Consider the following 21,537-nt stretch of genomic DNA (forward strand, 5'->3'; position numbering starts at 1 on the left):
CCAGGCGACGGAGGAGCCAGCCGGTCAGGCAGGGGCCGAGGACGGTGAGAGGCCGGGCGGGAAGGAGCATGTCAGGCAGGGGCAGAGGACGGTGACAGGCCGGGCGGGAAGGAGCCGGTCAGGCGGGGGGCCCAGGACAGTGACGGGCCTGGCCGGGGAGGAGCGAGTCAGGCAGGGGCAGAGGAGACGGGCTGGGTAAGGGTTAGGGTTACAGTTAGGGCACAATTCACAATCGCAAAGATGTGGAAGCGACCCGAGTGCCCATCCATCCAGGAGTGCATTAATAAAATGTGGCGCGTGGACACCACGGAGTGCCATTCGGCTATGAGGAGCAGCGGTGAGAGGGCACCTCTCGTGTTCTCCTGGCCAGAGCTGGAACCCGTTCCAGTAAGCCAAGTATCCCAAGAATGGACACTCGAGCACCACGTGAGCGCGCTCACCGGCAAATTGGTACGAACGGATGGACGCCTAAGTGGACAGAGAGGAATCCCCTTCCTCGGGTGGGTGTCGGGCGGGTGGGGGGAGGGGATGGGCATACACATCCATTAGGAATGGGGTGGGTGCGCACCGACTGGGGCATGGGCGCACTTGAAGCTAATGACCCGAGGGGGGAGGCTGGGAGAGGGCAACGTACCCGACCTTAACATTGGTACCCCCACAATACGCCGGAGGTATACAACATGAGAGGTAAATGAATAAGAACACAGGGGGGAGGGGGGCACGGGCAACACATGTCACCTGAATACTTGTACTCCCATCATCTGCTTGAAAAGAGAGAGAAAAGAAAATGCAATAATAGAGGCCGGGCGCGGTGGCTCACGCCTGTAATCCTAGCTCTTGGGAGGCCGAGGCGGGTGGATTGCTCAAGGTCAGGAGTTCAAAACCAGCCTGAGCAAGAGCGAGACCCCGTCTCTACTATAAATAGAAAGAAATTGATTGGCCCACTGATAAATTAGCCGGGCATAGTGGCGCATGCCTGTAGTCCCAGCTACTCGGGAGGCTGAGGCAGAAGGATCACTCGAGCCCAGGAGTTTGAGGTTGCTGTGAGCTAGGGTGACGCCACGGCACTCACTCTAGCCTGGACAACAAAGTGAGACTCTGTCTCAAAAAAAAAAAAAAAGAAAAGAAAAAAAGAAAATGCAATAATAGAGGCAAGAGACACTTTTTAAAAATAATGAATCCGAAGAGAAAAGTAAAAGGAGGCCTGTGGAGCAGGTCTGGGTGTGACTCCGGATCCCCCAACATCAGGTGCCACCACCAAAGATTCCTACGTGGAGCCCGTAGAACCCCAAAAGCAACGGGACGAGTTCTGGTCACATACTCCCTCAAAATGACATCCTGGCCTTCTTCTGGAACTCCCTCCCCTCTCAGACTCTCAAGGTTTCCTCCAGCGTGTCGGTTCCCACAGAGCAGACCTTTGGTCTGAGACCTGACAGTCCAGATGCCACGCGTGCTGCCACGTGGCGGCGGTGTCGCGGCTTGGGACAAGAGGAGGCCCCACGGTGCGGGCTGGGGCGCCAGGCACCGCGGCGGGCGCTGAGGGTGGGGGTGACCCCCACCCCGGGCCGCCGCCGCGCTCCCAGAAAGGGGACACAACGAGAGGCAAGAAAAAAAAAAAAAAAAAAAAAAAAGCCGCCGCCTACGGCACCCGGGATTCCCGGGCGGTCTCCCATCCAAGTACTAACGAGGCCCGACCCTGCTTAGCTTCCGAGACCAGACGAGATGGGGGGCGTTCAGGGTGGTGTGGCCCTAGACGGCGGAGGGCGCCCCTGCCCCGCTCAAGAAGCCGAGCCTCTCTGCGCTTCCCCGCCGCCTCCTCCCGCCCCAGGCCCCGCGCCGGGCCGGGCCTGTTGAGTTCGCCGGCGGCCGGGTCCGGCGGGCTCCGAGGGACCGGGGTGATGGGCGGGGCGGGGCGGGGCGGGGGGCTGTCTCTCTCTACACACACACACACTCACACTCACTCACACTCACACAAGATGCGCCTCCACGGCTGGACTCGCCAAGGTGGAGACCTTCCAGCCCCCCTCCTCTCCCCGCCTGGCCTCCTTCACCTACCCGCCGCCCACCCCCAGCGCGTCGCCGCCGCTGACTGCGCACGCGCCCGGCGCTCGCCCTCTGACCCCAGCCAGGGGCCGCCCTCCCCCACAACCGCTTTCAGCTGTGCCCCCCTCCCCCCGCCCTGTGGGTGGGCTGCCGCCTATTCCCCCGGGCCAGGGCTGGGGCACAGCGCAAGGGGGAGGGGAGCGAGTGTATGGGGCATCTCTCTCTGGGGATGTGTCCCATGGGTGGGGTGGGGTGGGGTGGGGTGGCGTGGTTTGTGGGGCGCTGAAGAAATCAGTCCCCTCCATCTCCCACCTCTGGAAAACGCCCAAGCCCTTGGAGAACTGCCGGCACCGCTACCGTGGGGGCCGGGACCCTCCTCTGTGTCCTCCTGTGGCCCAGTCCAAGGGGCCTGGGCCTGGCCGGGGCTGCATTGGACCCCGACCACCCTGGCGTGTGGACTCGCCAAAAATCGGCGATTAGATATTGGATTCCAGCTTCCTTGAGGTCATTTCACTAATGAGTGCACCGGAAAGAGTTTCCTAATCCATCTGTGAGGGTGGCAACTGAAAGAGAATTTGAAAGCTGACAGAATAGGCGAGGAAAGGCATAGGAGATTTCCACACCCAGCAAGGAAGCCTTTCCCGAAATGGAAGAAAGAAACGAGCAAACAGAGACACCGGTAGCCCGCCCGGATCAGAGTCTGCCCCTGAGAGAAAGCACCCTGACCAGGTTCACCCGTGGGTGGGTGGCGAGCTAGCGGCATTCAGAAGAGCGAGGCCCGCAGTCTGTGCGGAAGACACCTGCACTCGGGTGTGTGTGGCGGCGCGATTCCCAAGCAGCTCCAGATGTTAAACCAAGGAGAAGCCAGGGAGTTCCCAACGCCCCAGGTGTCCTCAGCCCACGACTGGCTGCTGTGGGAATGCGAAGCCCGGCTCCTTGTCTCAGAGCGGGGTTCCCAGGAGGATCAGGCTGAAGCTGGGACTTGGCCTCAAAGTGTCCCCTCGCATGGCCACCCCCTTCCCCTTCCTGCTCCTCTACTCCTGGTGCCCCTCCATCCAGGGGCCAGACCTTAAAGAGTCACCGCAAGAGAATCCTGGTCCCAAAGGAGCCTTCTGGGGGACCGGTGCTGAGAGAGGTTGTGGGCATGGCCCGCTGGGGCTCTGCCCGACCCAGGGCTGAGAGACGCAACCTCCCAGCTCTGGGTCCCTGCAGGAAGTGTTGGCAAGCACAGGGCCGGTCCTCCAAAGGCCCAGGTGCAGGGAGCCCAGGCCAAGCAGCCTGTGGAAGAAGCCACTTGCCGTGCCACCCCGGGAACAGGACTGCAGGACCCGGCCCTTCCCACCTCCTCCTCCTCCTCTTCCGCCCCCCCCACCGACATGGCACAGGGCTCAGAGACACCTCAGACCCTTGCTACCCAAAGTGCAAAGGGCATCGGTTGCTCCTCCAAACCCCCCCGCCCAGCAGACCACGTTGTCCAGCCAGCCCCCGGGCCTCCCTGGGGTGCCCAGCACAAAAGTGCAGACACCCACCGGACCCTCAGTCTCAGTTTTCGGATGTTTTTGCCACTCTAAGGACCCGCAGGCCAGCTGGGCCTTCGGGCAGGACAGAGAGCCCCGGAATCCGACGTGGAGAGCTGCGTGTACGTCCCCATCAGGAGGCGGTCCCCACCTCCGCGGCTCTCCCCTTGCGGGGAGCGGCAGCCCCAGGGCCTCAGGCAAGACACCAGGCTGGGCCCCCCACGGCACAGCGGGGGCACAGCGGGGGCACGTTCCCCGGGGGCACAGCGGGGGCACGTTCCCCGCACAAGCGCCTTAGGGACGGCTGCTGGAGACTGCTGCGGCCACCCTGCTGCCGGGTTTCTGGAGGGCTTCCTGGAAGCAGCGTCCACACCAAGCCCTTGGAAGGCCCAGGCGACGGAGGAGCCAGCCGGTCAGACAGGGGCCGAGGACGGTGAGAGGCCGGGCGGGAAGGAGCATGTCAGGCAGGGGCAGAGGACGGTGACAGGCCGGGCGGGAAGGAGCCGGTCAGGCGGGGGGCCCAGGACAGTGACGGGCCTGGCCGGGGAGGAGCGAGTCAGGCAGGGGCAGAGGAGACGGGCTGGGTAAGGGTTAGGGTTACAGTTAGGGCACAATTCACAATCGCAAAGATGTGGAAGCGACCCGAGTGCCCATCCATCCAGGAGTGCATTAATAAAATGTGGCGCGTGGACACCACGGAGTGCCATTCGGCTATGAGGAGCAGCGGTGAGAGGGCACCTCTCGTGTTCTCCTGGCCAGAGCTGGAACCCGTTCCAGTAAGCCAAGTATCCCAAGAATGGACACTCGAGCACCACGTGAGCGCGCTCACCGGCAAATTGGTACGAACGGATGGACGCCTAAGTGGACAGAGAGGAATCCCCTTCCTCGGGTGGGTGTCGGGCGGGTGGGGGGAGGGGATGGGCATACACATCCATTAGGAATGGGGTGGGTGCGCACCGACTGGGGCATGGGCGCACTTGAAGCTAATGACCCGAGGGGGGAGGCTGGGAGAGGGCAACGTACCCGACCTTAACATTGGTACCCCCACAATACGCCGGAGGTATACAACATGAGAGGTAAATGAATAAGAACACAGGGGGGAGGGGGGCACGGGCAACACATGTCACCTGAATACTTGTACTCCCATCATCTGCTTGAAAAGAGAGAGAAAAGAAAATGCAATAATAGAGGCCGGGCGCGGTGGCTCACGCCTGTAATCCTAGCTCTTGGGAGGCCGAGGCGGGTGGATTGCTCAAGGTCAGGAGTTCAAAACCAGCCTGAGCAAGAGCGAGACCCCGTCTCTACTATAAATAGAAAGAAATTGATTGGCCCACTGATAAATTAGCCGGGCATAGTGGCGCATGCCTGTAGTCCCAGCTACTCGGGAGGCTGAGGCAGAAGGATCACTCGAGCCCAGGAGTTTGAGGTTGCTGTGAGCTAGGGTGACGCCACGGCACTCACTCTAGCCTGGACAACAAAGTGAGACTCTGTCTCAAAAAAAAAAAAAAAGAAAAGAAAAAAAGAAAATGCAATAATAGAGGCAAGAGACACTTTTTAAAAATAATGAATCCGAAGAGAAAAGTAAAAGGAGGCCTGTGGAGCAGGTCTGGGTGTGACTCCGGATCCCCCAACATCAGGTGCCACCACCAAAGATTCCTACGTGGAGCCCGTAGAACCCCAAAAGCAACGGGACGAGTTCTGGTCACATACTCCCTCAAAATGACATCCTGGCCTTCTTCTGGAACTCCCTCCCCTCTCAGACTCTCAAGGTTTCCTCCAGCGTGTCGGTTCCCACAGAGCAGACCTTTGGTCTGAGACCTGACAGTCCAGATGCCACGCGTGCTGCCGCGTGGCGGCGGTGTCGCGGCTTGGGACAAGAGGAGGCCCCACGGTGCGGGCTGGGGCGCCAGGCACCGCGGCGGGCGCTGAGGGTGGGGGTGACCCCCACCCCGGGCCGCCGCCGCGCTCCCAGAAAGGGGACACAACGAGAGGCAAGAAAAAAAAAAAAAAAAAAAAAAGCCGCCGCCTACGGCACCCGGGATTCCCGGGCGGTCTCCCATCCAAGTACTAACGAGGCCCGACCCTGCTTAGCTTCCGAGACCAGACGAGATGGGGGGCGTTCAGGGTGGTGTGGCCCTAGACGGCGGAGGGCGCCCCTGCCCCGCTCAAGAAGCCGAGCCTCTCTGCGCTTCCCCGCCGCCTCCTCCCGCCCCAGGCCCCGCGCCGGGCCGGGCCTGTTGAGTTCGCCGGCGGCCGGGTCCGGCGGGCTCCGAGGGACCGGGGTGATGGGCGGGGCGGGGCGGGGCGGGGGGCTGTCTCTCTCTACACACACACACACTCACACTCACTCACACTCACACAAGATGCGCCTCCACGGCTGGACTCGCCAAGGTGGAGACCTTCCAGCCCCCCTCCTCTCCCCGCCTGGCCTCCTTCACCTACCCGCCGCCCACCCCCAGCGCGTCGCCGCCGCTGACTGCGCACGCGCCCGGCGCTCGCCCTCTGACCCCAGCCAGGGGCCGCCCTCCCCCACAACCGCTTTCAGCTGTGCCCCCCTCCCCCCGCCCTGTGGGTGGGCTGCCGCCTATTCCCCCGGGCCAGGGCTGGGGCACAGCGCAAGGGGGAGGGGAGCGAGTGTATGGGGCATCTCTCTCTGGGGATGTGTCCCATGGGTGGGGTGGGGTGGGGTGGGGTGGCGTGGTTTGTGGGGCGCTGAAGAAATCAGTCCCCTCCATCTCCCACCTCTGGAAAACGCCCAAGCCCTTGGAGAACTGCCGGCACCGCTACCGTGGGGGCCGGGACCCTCCTCTGTGTCCTCCTGTGGCCCAGTCCAAGGGGCCTGGGCCTGGCCGGGGCTGCATTGGACCCCGACCACCCTGGCGTGTGGACTCGCCAAAAATCGGCGATTAGATATTGGATTCCAGCTTCCTTGAGGTCATTTCACTAATGAGTGCACCGGAAAGAGTTTCCTAATCCATCTGTGAGGGTGGCAACTGAAAGAGAATTTGAAAGCTGACAGAATAGGCGAGGAAAGGCATAGGAGATTTCCACACCCAGCAAGGAAGCCTTTCCCGAAATGGAAGAAAGAAACGAGCAAACAGAGACACCGGTAGCCCGCCCGGATCAGAGTCTGCCCCTGAGAGAAAGCACCCTGACCAGGTTCACCCGTGGGTGGGTGGCGAGCTAGCGGCATTCAGAAGAGCGAGGCCCGCAGTCTGTGCGGAAGACACCTGCACTCGGGTGTGTGTGGCGGCGCGATTCCCAAGCAGCTCCAGATGTTAAACCAAGGAGAAGCCAGGGAGTTCCCAACGCCCCAGGTGTCCTCAGCCCACGACTGGCTGCTGTGGGAATGCGAAGCCCGGCTCCTTGTCTCAGAGCGGGGTTCCCAGGAGGATCAGGCTGAAGCTGGGACTTGGCCTCAAAGTGTCCCCTCGCATGGCCACCCCCTTCCCCTTCCTGCTCCTCTACTCCTGGTGCCCCTCCATCCAGGGGCCAGACCTTAAAGAGTCACCGCAAGAGAATCCTGGTCCCAAAGGAGCCTTCTGGGGGACCGGTGCTGAGAGAGGTTGTGGGCATGGCCCGCTGGGGCTCTGCCTGACCCAGGGCTGAGAGACGCAACCTCCCAGCTCTGGGTCCCTGCAGGAAGTGTTGGCAAGCACAGGGCCGGTCCTCCAAAGGCCCAGGTGCAGGGAGCCCAGGCCAAGCAGCCTGTGGAAGAAGCCACTTGCCGTGCCACCCCGGGAACAGGACTGCAGGCCCCGGCCCTTCCCACCTCCTCCTCCTCCTCTTCCCCCCCCCCCGCCCCCGCCCCCCCCACCGACATGGCACAGGGCTCAGAGACACCTCAGACCCTTGCTACCCAAAGTGCAAAGGGCATCGGTTGCTCCTCCAAACCCCCCCGCCCAGCAGACCACGTTGTCCAGCCAGCCCCCGGGCCTCCCTGGGGTGCCCAGCACAAAAGTGCAGACACCCACCGGACCCTCAGTCTCAGTTTTCGGATGTTTTTGCCACTCTAAGGACCCGCAGGCCAGCTGGGCCTTCGGGCAGGACAGAGAGCCCCGGAATCCGACGTGGAGAGCTGCGTGTACGTCCCCATCAGGAGGCGGTCCCCACCTCCGCGGCTCTCCCCTTGCGGGGAGCGGCAGCCCCAGGGCCTCAGGCAAGACACCAGGCTGGGCCCCCCACGGCACAGCGGGGGCACAGCGGGGGCACGTTCCCCGCACAAGCGCCTTAGGGACGGCTGCTGGAGACTGCTGCGGCCACCCTGCTGCCGGGTTTCTGGAGGGCTTCCTGGAAGCAGCGTCCACACCAAGCCCTTGGAAGGCCCAGGCGACGGAGGAGCCAGCCGGTCAGGCAGGGGCCGAGGACGGTGAGAGGCCGGGCGGGAAGGAGCATGTCAGGCAGGGGCAGAGGACGGTGACAGGCCGGGCGGGAAGGAGCCGGTCAGGCGGGGGGCCCAGGACAGTGACGGGCCTGGCCGGGGAGGAGCGAGTCAGGCAGGGGCAGAGGAGACGGGCTGGGTAAGGGTTAGGGTTACAGTTAGGGCACAATTCACAATCGCAAAGATGTGGAAGCGACCCGAGTGCCCATCCATCCAGGAGTGCATTAATAAAATGTGGCGCGTGGACACCACGGAGTGCCATTCGGCTATGAGGAGCAGCGGTGAGAGGGCACCTCTCGTGTTCTCCTGGCCAGAGCTGGAACCCGTTCCAGTAAGCCAAGTATCCCAAGAATGGACACTCGAGCACCACGTGAGCGCGCTCACCGGCAAATTGGTACGAACGGATGGACGCCTAAGTGGACAGAGAGGAATCCCCTTCCTCGGGTGGGTGTCGGGCGGGTGGGGGGAGGGGATGGGCATACACATCCATTAGGAATGGGGTGGGTGCGCACCGACTGGGGCATGGGCGCACTTGAAGCTAATGACCCGAGGGGGGAGGCTGGGAGAGGGCAACGTACCCGACCTTAACATTGGTACCCCCACAATACGCCGGAGGTATACAACATGAGAGGTAAATGAATAAGAACACAGGGGGGAGGGGGGCACGGGCAACACATGTCACCTGAATACTTGTACTCCCATCATCTGCTTGAAAAGAGAGAGAAAAGAAAATGCAATAATAGAGGCCGGGCGCGGTGGCTCACGCCTGTAATCCTAGCTCTTGGGAGGCCGAGGCGGGTGGATTGCTCAAGGTCAGGAGTTCAAAACCAGCCTGAGCAAGAGCGAGACCCCGTCTCTACTATAAATAGAAAGAAATTGATTGGCCCACTGATAAATTAGCCGGGCATAGTGGCGCATGCCTGTAGTCCCAGCTACTCGGGAGGCTGAGGCAGAAGGATCACTCGAGCCCAGGAGTTTGAGGTTGCTGTGAGCTAGGGTGACGCCACGGCACTCACTCTAGCCTGGACAACAAAGTGAGACTCTGTCTCAAAAAAAAAAAAAAAGAAAAGAAAAAAAGAAAATGCAATAATAGAGGCAAGAGACACTTTTTAAAAATAATGAATCCGAAGAGAAAAGTAAAAGGAGGCCTGTGGAGCAGGTCTGGGTGTGACTCCGGATCCCCCAACATCAGGTGCCACCACCAAAGATTCCTACGTGGAGCCCGTAGAACCCCAAAAGCAACGGGACGAGTTCTGGTCACATACTCCCTCAAAATGACATCCTGGCCTTCTTCTGGAACTCCCTCCCCTCTCAGACTCTCAAGGTTTCCTCCAGCGTGTCGGTTCCCACAGAGCAGACCTTTGGTCTGAGACCTGACAGTCCAGATGCCACGCGTGCTGCCACGTGGCGGCGGTGTCGCGGCTTGGGACAAGAGGAGGCCCCACGGTGCGGGCTGGGGCGCCAGGCACCGCGGCGGGCGCTGAGGGTGGGGGTGACCCCCACCCCGGGCCGCCGCCGCGCTCCCAGAAAGGGGACACAACGAGAGGCAAGAAAAAAAAAAAAAAAAAAAAAAAAGCCGCCGCCTACGGCACCCGGGATTCCCGGGCGGTCTCCCATCCAAGTACTAACGAGGCCCGACCCTGCTTAGCTTCCGAGACCAGACGAGATGGGGGGCGTTCAGGGTGGTGTGGCCCTAGACGGCGGAGGGCGCCCCTGCCCCGCTCAAGAAGCCGAGCCTCTCTGCGCTTCCCCGCCGCCTCCTCCCGCCCCAGGCCCCGCGCCGGGCCGGGCCTGTTGAGTTCGCCGGCGGCCGGGTCCGGCGGGCTCCGAGGGACCGGGGTGATGGGCGGGGCGGGGCGGGGCGGGGGGCTGTCTCTCTCTACACACACACACACTCACACTCACTCACACTCACACAAGATGCGCCTCCACGGCTGGACTCGCCAAGGTGGAGACCTTCCAGCCCCCCTCCTCTCCCCGCCTGGCCTCCTTCACCTACCCGCCGCCCACCCCCAGCGCGTCGCCGCCGCTGACTGCGCACGCGCCGGGCGCTCGCCCTCTGACCCCAGCCAGGGGCCGCCCTCCCCCACAACCGCTTTCAGCTGTGCCCCCCTCCCCCCGCCCTGTGGGTGGGCTGCCGCCTATTCCCCCGGGCCAGGGCTGGGGCACAGCGCAAGGGGGAGGGGAGCGAGTGTATGGGGCATCTCTCTCTGGGGATGTGTCCCATGGGTGGGGTGGGGTGGGGTGGGGTGGCGTGGTTTGTGGGGCGCTGAAGAAATCAGTCCCCTCCATCTCCCACCTCTGGAAAACGCCCAAGCCCTTGGAGAACTGCCGGCACCGCTACCGTGGGGGCCGGGACCCTCCTCTGTGTCCTCCTGTGGCCCAGTCCAAGGGGCCTGGGCCTGGCCGGGGCTGCATTGGACCCCGACCACCCTGGCGTGTGGACTCGCCAAAAATCGGCGATTAGATATTGGATTCCAGCTTCCTTGAGGTCATTTCACTAATGAGTGCACCGGAAAGAGTTTCCTAATCCATCTGTGAGGGTGGCAACTGAAAGAGAATTTGAAAGCTGACAGAATAGGCGAGGAAAGGCATAGGAGATTTCCACACCCAGCAAGGAAGCCTTTCCCGAAATGGAAGAAAGAAACGAGCAAACAGAGACACCGGTAGCCCGCCCGGATCAGAGTCTGCCCCTGAGAGAAAGCACCCTGACCAGGTTCACCCGTGGGTGGGTGGCGAGCTAGCGGCATTCAGAAGAGCGAGGCCCGCAGTCTGTGCGGAAGACACCTGCACTCGGGTGTGTGTGGCGGCGCGATTCCCAAGCAGCTCCAGATGTTAAACCAAGGAGAAGCCAGGGAGTTCCCAACGCCGCAGGTGTCCTCAGCCCACGACTGGCTGCTGTGGGAATGCGAAGCCCGGCTCCTTGTCTCAGAGCGGGGTTCCCAGGAGGATCAGGCTGAAGCTGGGACTTGGCCTCAAAGTGTCCCCTCGCATGGCCACCCCCTTCCCCTTCCTGCTCCTCTACTCCTGGTGCCCCTCCATCCAGGGGCCAGACCTTAAAGAGTCACCGCAAGAGAATCCTGGTCCCAAAGGAGCCTTCTGGGGGACCGGTGCTGAGAGAGGTTGTGGGCATGGCCCGCTGGGGCTCTGCCCGACCCAGGGCTGAGAGACGCAACCTCCCAGCTCTGGGTCCCTGCAGGAAGTGTTGGCAAGCACAGGGCCGGTCCTCCAAAGGCCCAGGTGCAGGGAGCCCAGGCCAAGCAGCCTGTGGAAGAAGCCACTTGCCGTGCCACCCCGGGAACAGGACTGCAGGCCCCGGCCCTTCCCACCTCCTCCTCCTCCTCTTCCGCCCCCCCCACCGACATGGCACAGGGCTCAGAGACACCTCAGACCCTTGCTACCCAAAGTGCAAAGGGCATCGGTTGCTCCTCCAAACCCCCCCGCCCAGCAGACCACGTTGTCCAGCCAGCCCCCGGGCCTCCCTGGGGTGCCCAGCACAAAAGTGCAGACACCCACCGGACCCTCAGTCTCAGTTTTCGGATGTTTTTGCCACTCTAAGGACCCGCAGGCCAGCTGGGCCTTCGGGCAGGACAGAGAGCCCCGGAATCCGACGTGGAGAGCTGCGTGTACGTCCCCATCAGGAGGCGGTCCCCACCTCCGCGGCTCTCCCCTTGCGGGGAGCGGCAGCCCCAGGGCCTCAGGCAAGACACCAGGCTGGGCCCCCCACGGCACAGCGGGGGCACAGCGGGGGCACGTTCCCCGCACAAGCGCCTTAGGGACGGCTGCTGGAGACTGCTGCGGCCACCCTGCTGCCGGGTTTCTGGAGGGCTTCCTGGAAGCAGCGTCCACACCAAGCCCTTGGAAGGCCCAGGCGACGGAGGAGCCAGCCGGTCAGGCAGGGGCCGAGGACGGTGAGAGGCCGGGCGGGAAGGAGCATGTCAGGCAGGGGCAGAGGACGGTGACAGGCCGGGCGGGAAGGAGCCGGTCAGGCGAGGGGCCCAGGACAGTGACGGGCCTGGCCGGGGAGGAGCGAGTCAGGCAGGGGCAGAGGAGACGGGCTGGGTAAGGGTTAGGGTTACAGTTAGGGCACAATTCACAATCGCAAAGATGTGGAAGCGACCCGAGTGCCCATCCATCCAGGAGTGCATTAATAAAATGTGGCGCGTGGACACCACGGAGTGCCATTCGGCTATGAGGAGCAGCGGTGAGAGGGCACCTCTCGTGTTCTCCTGGCCAGAGCTGGAACCCGTTCCAGTAAGCCAAGTATCCCAAGAATGGACACTCGAGCACCACGTGAGCGCGCTCACCGGCAAATTGGTACGAACGGATGGACGCCTAAGTGGACAGAGAGGAATCCCCTTCCTCGGGTGGGTGTCGGGCGGGTGGGGGGAGGGGATGGGCATACACATCCATTAGGAATGGGGTGGGTGCGCACCGACTGGGGCATGGGCGCACTTGAAGCTAATGACCCGAGGGGGGAGGCTGGGAGAGGGCAACGTACCCGACCTTAACATTGGTACCCCCACAATACGCCGGAGGTATACAACATGAGAGGTAAATGAATAAGAACACAGGGGGGAGGGGGGCACGGGCAACACATGTCACCTGAATACTTGTACTCCCATCATCTGCTTGAAAAGAGAGAGAAAAGAAAATGCAATAATAGAGGCCGGGCGCGGTGGCTCACGCCTGTAATCCTAGCTCTTGGGAGGCCGAGGCGGGTGGATTGCTCAAGGTCAGGAGTTCAAAACCAGCCTGAGCAAGAGCGAGACCCCGTCTCTACTATAAATAGAAAGAAATTGATTGGCCCACTGATAAATTAGCCGGGCATAGTGGCGCATGCCTGTAGTCCCAGCTACTCGGGAGGCTGAGGCAGAAGGATCACTCGAGCCCAGGAGTTTGAGGTTGCTGTGAGCTAGGGTGACGCCACGGCACTCACTCTAGCCTGGACAACAAAGTGAGACTCTGTCTCAAAAAAAAAAAAAAAGAAAAGAAAAAAAGAAAATGCAATAATAGAGGCAAGAGACACTTTTTAAAAATAATGAATCCGAAGAGAAAAGTAAAAGGAGGCCTGTGGAGCAGGTCTGGGTGTGACTCCGGATCCCCCAACATCAGGTGCCACCACCAAAGATTCCTACGTGGAGCCCGTAGAACCCCAAAAGCAACGGGACGAGTTCTGGTCACATACTCCCTCAAAATGACATCCTGGCCTTCTTCTGGAACTCCCTCCCCTCTCAGACTCTCAAGGTTTCCTCCAGCGTGTCGGTTCCCACAGAGCAGACCTTTGGTCTGAGACCTGACAGTCCAGATGCCACGCGTGCTGCCGCGTGGCGGCGGTGTCGCGGCTTGGGACAAGAGGAGGCCCCACGGTGCGGGCTGGGGCGCCAGGCACCGCGGCGGGCGCTGAGGGTGGGGGTGACCCCCACCCCGGGCCGCCGCCGCGCTCCCAGAAAGGGGACACAACGAGAGGCAAGAAAAAAAAAAAAAAAAAAAAAAGCCGCCGCCTACGGCACCCGGGATTCCCGGGCGGTCTCCCATCCAAGTACTAACGAGGCCCGACCCTGCTTAGCTTCCGAGACCAGACGAGATGGGGGGCGTTCAGGGTGGTGTGGCCCTAGACGGCGGAGGGCGCCCCTGCCCCGCTCAAGAAGCCGAGCCTCTCTGCGCTTCCCCGCCGCCTCCTCCCGCCCCAGGCCCCGCGCCGGGCCGGGCCTGTTGAGTTCGCCGGCGGCCGGGTCCGGCGGGCTCCGAGGGACCGGGGTGATGGGAGGGGCGGGGCGGGGCGGGGGGCTGTCTCTCTCTACACACACACACACTCACACTCACTCACACTCACACAAGATGCGCCTCCACGGCTGGACTCGCCAAGGTGGAGACCTTCCAGCCCCCCTCCTCTCCCCGCCTGGCCTCCTTCACCTACCCGCCGCCCACCCCCAGCGCGTCGCCGCCGCTGACTGCGCACGCGCCCGGCGCTCGCCCTCTGACCCCAGCCAGGGGCCGCCCTCCCCCACAACCGCTTTCAGCTGTGCCCCCCTCCCCCCGCCCTGTGGGTGGGCTGCCGCCTATTCCCCCGGGCCAGGGCTGGGGCACAGCGCAAGGGGGAGGGGAGCGAGTGTATGGGGCATCTCTCTCTGGGGATGTGTCCCATGGGTGGGGTGGGGTGGGGTGGGGTGGCGTGGTTTGTGGGGCGCTGAAGAAATCAGTCCCCTCCATCTCCCACCTCTGGAAAACGCCCAAGCCCTTGGAGAACTGCCGGCACCGCTACCGTGGGGGCCGGGACCCTCCTCTGTGTCCTCCTGTGGCCCAGTCCAAGGGGCCTGGGCCTGGCCGGGGCTGCATTGGACCCCGACCACCCTGGCGTGTGGACTCGCCAAAAATCGGCGATTAGATATTGGATTCCAGCTTCCTTGAGGTCATTTCACTAATGAGTGCACCGGAAAGAGTTTCCTAATCCATCTGTGAGGGTGGCAACTGAAAGAGAATTTGAAAGCTGACAGAATAGGCGAGGAAAGGCATAGGAGATTTCCACACCCAGCAAGGAAGCCTTTCCCGAAATGGAAGAAAGAAACGAGCAAACAGAGACACCGGTAGCCCGCCCGGATCAGAGTCTGCCCCTGAGAGAAAGCACCCTGACCAGGTTCACCCGTGGGTGGGTGGCGAGCTAGCGGCATTCAGAAGAGCGAGGCCCGCAGTCTGTGCGGAAGACACCTGCACTCGGGTGTGTGTGGCGGCGCGATTCCCAAGCAGCTCCAGATGTTAAACCAAGGAGAAGCCAGGGAGTTCCCAACGCCCCAGGTGTCCTCAGCCCACGACTGGCTGCTGTGGGAATGCGAAGCCCGGCTCCTTGTCTCAGAGCGGGGTTCCCAGGAGGATCAGGCTGAAGCTGGGACTTGGCCTCAAAGTGTCCCCTCGCATGGCCACCCCCTTCCCCTTCCTGCTCCTCTACTCCTGGTGCCCCTCCATCCAGGGGCCAGACCTTAAAGAGTCACCGCAAGAGAATCCTGGTCCCAAAGGAGCCTTCTGGGGGACCGGTGCTGAGAGAGGTTGTGGGCATGGCCCGCTGGGGCTCTGCCCGACCCAGGGCTGAGAGACGCAACCTCCCAGCTCTGGGTCCCTGCAGGAAGTGTTGGCAAGCACAGGGCCGGTCCTCCAAAGGCCCAGGTGCAGGGAGCCCAGGCCAAGCAGCCTGTGGAAGAAGCCACTTGCCGTGCCACCCCGGGAACAGGACTGCAGGCCCCGGCCCTTCCCACCTCCTCCTCCTCCTCTTCCCCCCCCCCCGCCCCCGCCCCCCCCACCGACATGGCACAGGGCTCAGAGACACCTCAGACCCTTGCTACCCAAAGTGCAAAGGGCATCGGTTGCTCCTCCAAACCCCCCCGCCCAGCAGACCACGTTGTCCAGCCAGCCCCCGGGCCTCCCTGGGGTGCCCAGCACAAAAGTGCAGACACCCACCGGACCCTCAGTCTCAGTTTTCGGATGTTTTTGCCACTCTAAGGACCCGCAGGCCAGCTGGGCCTTCGGGCAGGACAGAGAGCCCCGGAATCCGACGTGGAGAGCTGCGTGTACGTCCCCATCAGGAGGCGGTCCCCACCTCCGCGGCTCTCCCCTTGCGGGGAGCGGCAGCCCCAGGGCCTCAGGCAAGACACCAGGCTGGGCCCCCCACGGCACAGCGGGGGCACAGCGGGGGCACGTTCCCCGCACAAGCGCCTTAGGGACGGCTGCTGGAGACTGCTGCGGCCACCCTGCTGCCGGGTTTCTGGAGGGCTTCCTGGAAGCAGCGTCCACACCAAGCCCTTGGAAGGCCCAGGCGACGGAGGAGCCAGCCGGTCAGGCAGGGGCCGAGGACGGTGAGAGGCCGGGCGGGAAGGAGCATGTCAGGCAGGGGCAGAGGACGGTGACAGGCCGGGCGGGAAGGAGCCGGTCAGGCGGGGGGCCCAGGACAGTGACGGGCCTGGCCGGGGAGGAGCGAGTCAGGCAGGGGCAGAGGAGACGGGCTGGGTAAGGGTTAGGGTTACAGTTAGGGCACAATTCACAATCGCAAAGATGTGGAAGCGACCCGAGTGCCCATCCATCCAGGAGTGCATTAATAAAATGTGGCGCGTGGACACCACGGAGTGCCATTCGGCTATGAGGAGCAGCGGTGAGAGGGCACCTCTCGTGTTCTCCTGGCCAGAGCTGGAACCCGTTCCAGTAAGCCAAGTATCCCAAGAATGGACACTCGAGCACCACGTGAGCGCGCTCACCGGCAAATTGGTACGAACGGATGGACGCCTAAGTGGACAGAGAGGAATCCCCTTCCTCGGGTGGGTGTCGGGCGGGTGGGGGGAGGGGATGGGCATACACATCCATTAGGAATGGGGTGGGTGCGCACCGACTGGGGCATGGGCGCACTTGAAGCTAATGACCCGAGGGGGGAGGCTGGGAGAGGGCAACGTACCCGACCTTAACATTGGTACCCCCACAATACGCCGGAGGTATACAACATGAGAGGTAAATGAATAAGAACACAGGGGGGAGGGGGGCACGGGCAACACATGTCACCTGAATACTTGTACTCCCATCATCTGCTTGAAAAGAGAGAGAAAAGAAAATGCAATAATAGAGGCCGGGCGCGGTGGCTCACGCCTGTAATCCTAGCTCTTGGGAGGCCGAGGCGGGTGGATTGCTCAAGGTCAGGAGTTCAAAACCAGCCTGAGCAAGAGCGAGACCCCGTCTCTACTATAAATAGAAAGAAATTGATTGGCCCACTGATAAATTAGCCGGGCATAGTGGCGCATGCCTGTAGTCCCAGCTACTCGGGAGGCTGAGGCAGAAGGATCACTCGAGCCCAGGAGTTTGAGGTTGCTGTGAGCTAGGGTGACGCCACGGCACTCACTCTAGCCTGGACAACAAAGTGAGACTCTGTCTCAAAAAAAAAAAAAAAAGAAAAGAAAAAAAGAAAATGCAATAATAGAGGCAAGAGACACTTTTTAAAAATAATGAATCCGAAGAGAAAAGTAAAAGGAGGCCTGTGGAGCAGGTCTGGGTGTGACTCCGGATCCCCCAACATCAGGTGCCACCACCAAAGATTCCTACGTGGAGCCCGTAGAACCCCAAAAGCAACGGGACGAGTTCTGGTCACATACTCCCTCAAAATGACATCCTGGCCTTCTTCTGGAACTCCCTCCCCTCTCAGACTCTCAAGGTTTCCTCCAGCGTGTCGGTTCCCACAGAGCAGACCTTTGGTCTGAGACCTGACAGTCCAGATGCCACGCGTGCTGCCGCGTGGCGGCGGTGTCGCGGCTTGGGACAAGAGGAGGCCCCACGGTGCGGGCTGGGGCGCCAGGCACCGCGGCGGGCGCTGAGGGTGGGGGTGACCCCCACCCCGGGCCGCCGCCGCGCTCCCAGAAAGGGGACACAACGAGAGGCAAGAAAAAAAAAAAAAAAAAAAAAAGCCGCCGCCTACGGCACCCGGGATTCCCGGGCGGTCTCCCATCCAAGTACTAACGAGGCCCGACCCTGCTTAGCTTCCGAGACCAGACGAGATGGGGGGCGTTCAGGGTGGTGTGGCCCTAGACGGCGGAGGGCGCCCCTGCCCCGCTCAAGAAGCCGAGCCTCTCTGCGCTTCCCCGCCGCCGCCTCCCGCCCCAGGCCCCGCGCCGGGCCGGGCCTGTTGAGTTCGCCGGCGGCCGGGTCCGGCGGGCTCCGAGGGACCGGGGTGATGGGCGGGGCGGGGCGGGGCGGGGGGCTGTCTCTCTCTACACACACACACACTCACACTCACTCACACTCACACAAGATGCGCCTCCACGGCTGGACTCGCCAAGGTGGAGACCTTCCAGCCCCCCTCCTCTCCCCGCCTGGCCTCCTTCACCTACCCGCCGCCCACCCCCAGCGCGTCGCCGCCGCTGACTGCGCACGCGCCCGGCGCTCGCCCTCTGACCCCAGCCAGGGGCCGCCCTCCCCCACAACCGCTTTCAGCTGTGCCCCCCTCCCCCCGCCCTGTGGGTGGGCTGCCGCCTATTCCCCCGGGCCAGGGCTGGGGCACAGCGCAAGGGGGAGGGGAGCGAGTGTATGGGGCATCTCTCTCTGGGGATGTGTCCCATGGGTGGGGTGGGGTGGGGTGGGGTGGCGTGGTTTGTGGGGCGCTGAAGAAATCAGTCCCCTCCATCTCCCACCTCTGGAAAACGCCCAAGCCCTTGGAGAACTGCCGGCACCGCTACCGTGGGGGCCGGGACCCTCCTCTGTGTCCTCCTGTGGCCCAGTCCAAGGGGCCTGGGCCTGGCCGGGGCTGCATTGGACCCCGACCACCCTGGCGTGTGGACTCGCCAAAAATCGGCGATTAGATATTGGATTCCAGCTTCCTTGAGGTCATTTCACTAATGAGTGCACCGGAAAGAGTTTCCTAATCCATCTGTGAGGGTGGCAACTGAAAGAGAATTTGAAAGCTGACAGAATAGGCGAGGAAAGGCATAGGAGATTTCCACACCCAGCAAGGAAGCCTTTCCCGAAATGGAAGAAAGAAACGAGCAAACAGAGACACCGGTAGCCCGCCCGGATCAGAGTCTGCCCCTGAGAGAAAGCACCCTGACCAGGTTCACCCGTGGGTGGGTGGCGAGCTAGCGGCATTCAGAAGAGCGAGGCCCGCAGTCTGTGCGGAAGACACCTGCACTCGGGTGTGTGTGGCGGCGCGATTCCCAAGCAGCTCCAGATGTTAAACCAAGGAGAAGCCAGGGAGTTCCCAACGCCCCAGGTGTCCTCAGCCCACGACTGGCTGCTGTGGGAATGCGAAGCCCGGCTCCTTGTCTCAGAGCGGGGTTCCCAGGAGGATCAGGCTGAAGCTGGGACTTGGCCTCAAAGTGTCCCCTCGCATGGCCACCCCCTTCCCCTTCCTGCTCCTCTACTCCTGGTGCCCCTCCATCCAGGGGCCAGACCTTAAAGAGTCACCGCAAGAGAATCCTGGTCCCAAAGGAGCCTTCTGGGGGACCGGTGCTGAGAGAGGTTGTGGGCATGGCCCGCTGGGGCTCTGCCCGACCCAGGGCTGAGAGACGCAACCTCCCAGCTCTGGGTCCCTGCAGGAAGTGTTGGCAAGCACAGGGCCGGTCCTCCAAAGGCCCAGGTGCAGGGAGCCCAGGCCAAGCAGCCTGTGGAAGAAGCCACTTGCCGTGCCACCCCGGGAACAGGACTGCAGGCCCCGGCCCTTCCCACCTCCTCCTCCTCCTCTTCCCCCCCCCCCGCCCCCGCCCCCCCCACCGACATGGCACAGGGCTCAGAGACACCTCAGACCCTTGCTACCCAAAGTGCAAAGGGCATCGGTTGCTCCTCCAAACCCCCCCGCCCAGCAGACCACGTTGTCCAGCCAGCCCCCGGGCCTCCCTGGGGTGCCCAGCACAAAAGTGCAGACACCCACCGGACCCTCAGTCTCAGTTTTCGGATGTTTTTGCCACTCTAAGGACCCGCAGGCCAGCTGGGCCTTCGGGCAGGACAGAGAGCCCCGGAATCCGACGTGGAGAGCTGCGTGTACGTCCCCATCAGGAGGCGGTCCCCACCTCCGCGGCTCTCCCCTTGCGGGGAGCGGCAGCCCCAGGGCCTCAGGCAAGACACCAGGCTGGGCCCCCCACGGCACAGCGGGGGCACAGCGGGGGCACGTTCCCCGCACAAGCGCCTTAGGGACGGCTGCTGGAGACTGCTGCGGCCACCCTGCTGCCGGGTTTCTGGAGGGCTTCCTGGAAGCAGCGTCCACACCAAGCCCTTGGAAGGCCCAGGCGACGGAGGAGCCAGCCGGTCAGGCAGGGGCCGAGGACGGTGAGAGGCCGGGCGGGAAGGAGCATGTCAGGCAGGGGCAGAGGACGGTGACAGGCCGGGCGGGAAGGAGCCGGTCAGGCGGGGGGCCCAGGACAGTGACGGGCCTGGCCGGGGAGGAGCGAGTCAGGCAGGGGCAGAGGAGACGGGCTGGGTAAGGGTTAGGGTTACAGTTAGGGCACAATTCACAATCGCAAAGATGTGGAAGCGACCCGAGTGCCCATCCATCCAGGAGTGCATTAATAAAATGTGGCGCGTGGACACCACGGAGTGCCATTCGGCTATGAGGAGCAGCGGTGAGAGGGCACCTCTCGTGTTCTCCTGGCCAGAGCTGGAACCCGTTCCAGTAAGCCAAGTATCCCAAGAATGGACACTCGAGCACCACGTGAGCGCGCTCACCGGCAAATTGGTACGAACGGATGGACGCCTAAGTGGACAGAGAGGAATCCCCTTCCTCGGGTGGGTGTCGGGCGGGTGGGGGGAGGGGATGGGCATACACATCCATTAGGAATGGGGTGGGTGCGCACCGACTGGGGCATGGGCGCACTTGAAGCTAATGACCCGAGGGGGGAGGCTGGGAGAGGGCAACGTACCCGACCTTAACATTGGTACCCCCACAATACGCCGGAGGTATACAACATGAGAGGTAAATGAATAAGAACACAGGGGGGAGGGGGGCACGGGCAACACATGTCACCTGAATACTTGTACTCCCATCATCTGCTTGAAAAGAGAGAGAAAAGAAAATGCAATAATAGAGGCCGGGCGCGGTGGCTCACGCCTGTAATCCTAGCTCTTGGGAGGCCGAGGCGGGTGGATTGCTCAAGGTCAGGAGTTCAAAACCAGCCTGAGCAAGAGCGAGACCCCGTCTCTACTATAAATAGAAAGAAATTGATTGGCCCACTGATAAATTAGCCGGGCATAGTGGCGCATGCCTGTAGTCCCAGCTACTCGGGAGGCTGAGGCAGAAGGATCACTCGAGCCCAGGAGTTTGAGGTTGCTGTGAGCTAGGGTGACGCCACGGCACTCACTCTAGCCTGGACAACAAAGTGAGACTCTGTCTCAAAAAAAAAAAAAAAGAAAAGAAAAAAAGAAAATGCAATAATAGAGGCAAGAGACACTTTTTAAAAATAATGAATCCGAAGAGAAAAGTAAAAGGAGGCCTGTGGAGCAGGTCTGGGTGTGACTCCGGATCCCCCAACATCAGGTGCCACCACCAAAGATTCCTACGTGGAGCCCGTAGAACCCCAAAAGCAACGGGACGAGTTCTGGTCACATACTCCCTCAAAATGACATCCTGGCCTTCTTCTGGAACTCCCTCCCCTCTCAGACTCTCAAGGTTTCCTCCAGCGTGTCGGTTCCCACAGAGCAGACCTTTGGTCTGAGACCTGACAGTCCAGATGCCACGCGTGCTGCCGCGTGGCGGCGGTGTCGCGGCTTGGGACAAGAGGAGGCCCCACGGTGCGGGCTGGGGCGCCAGGCACCGCGGCGGGCGCTGAGGGTGGGGGTGACCCCCACCCCGGGCCGCCGCCGCGCTCCCAGAAAGGGGACACAACGAGAGGCAAGAAAAAAAAAAAAAAAAAAAAAAAGCCGCCGCCTACGGCACCCGGGATTCCCGGGCGGTCTCCCATCCAAGTACTAACGAGGCCCGACCCTGCTTAGCTTCCGAGACCAGACGAGATGGGGGGCGTTCAGGGTGGTGTGGCCCTAGACGGCGGAGGGCGCCCCTGCCCCGCTCAAGAAGCCGAGCCTCTCTGCGCTTCCCCGCCGCCGCCTCCCGCCCCAGGCCCCGCGCCGGGCCGGGCCTGTTGAGTT

General features: G+C 62.4%; 6 pseudogenes; all 6 read right to left on the minus strand.

Moving 5' to 3' along the window:
• Positions 1-1,636: 1,636 nt before the first annotated feature.
• On the minus strand, positions 1,637-1,755 carry LOC142864751 (uncharacterized; annotated as a pseudogene).
• Positions 1,756-5,583: 3,828 nt separating this feature from the next.
• LOC142864762 (uncharacterized) lies at positions 5,584-5,702 on the minus strand (annotated as a pseudogene).
• Positions 5,703-9,521: 3,819 nt separating this feature from the next.
• LOC142864773 (uncharacterized) lies at positions 9,522-9,640 on the minus strand (annotated as a pseudogene).
• Positions 9,641-13,442: 3,802 nt separating this feature from the next.
• LOC142864775 (uncharacterized) lies at positions 13,443-13,561 on the minus strand (annotated as a pseudogene).
• A 3,818-nt stretch (positions 13,562-17,379) lies between these two features.
• LOC142864776 (uncharacterized) lies at positions 17,380-17,498 on the minus strand (annotated as a pseudogene).
• Positions 17,499-21,316: 3,818 nt separating this feature from the next.
• Positions 21,317-21,435, minus strand: LOC142864777 (uncharacterized; annotated as a pseudogene).
• Between the last annotated feature and the right edge of the window lie 102 nt (positions 21,436-21,537).

Source organism: Microcebus murinus, chromosome 26, assembly GCF_040939455.1.
Source record: "Microcebus murinus isolate Inina chromosome 26, M.murinus_Inina_mat1.0, whole genome shotgun sequence".
NCBI classification, from domain to species: Eukaryota; Metazoa; Chordata; class Mammalia; order Primates; family Cheirogaleidae; genus Microcebus; species Microcebus murinus.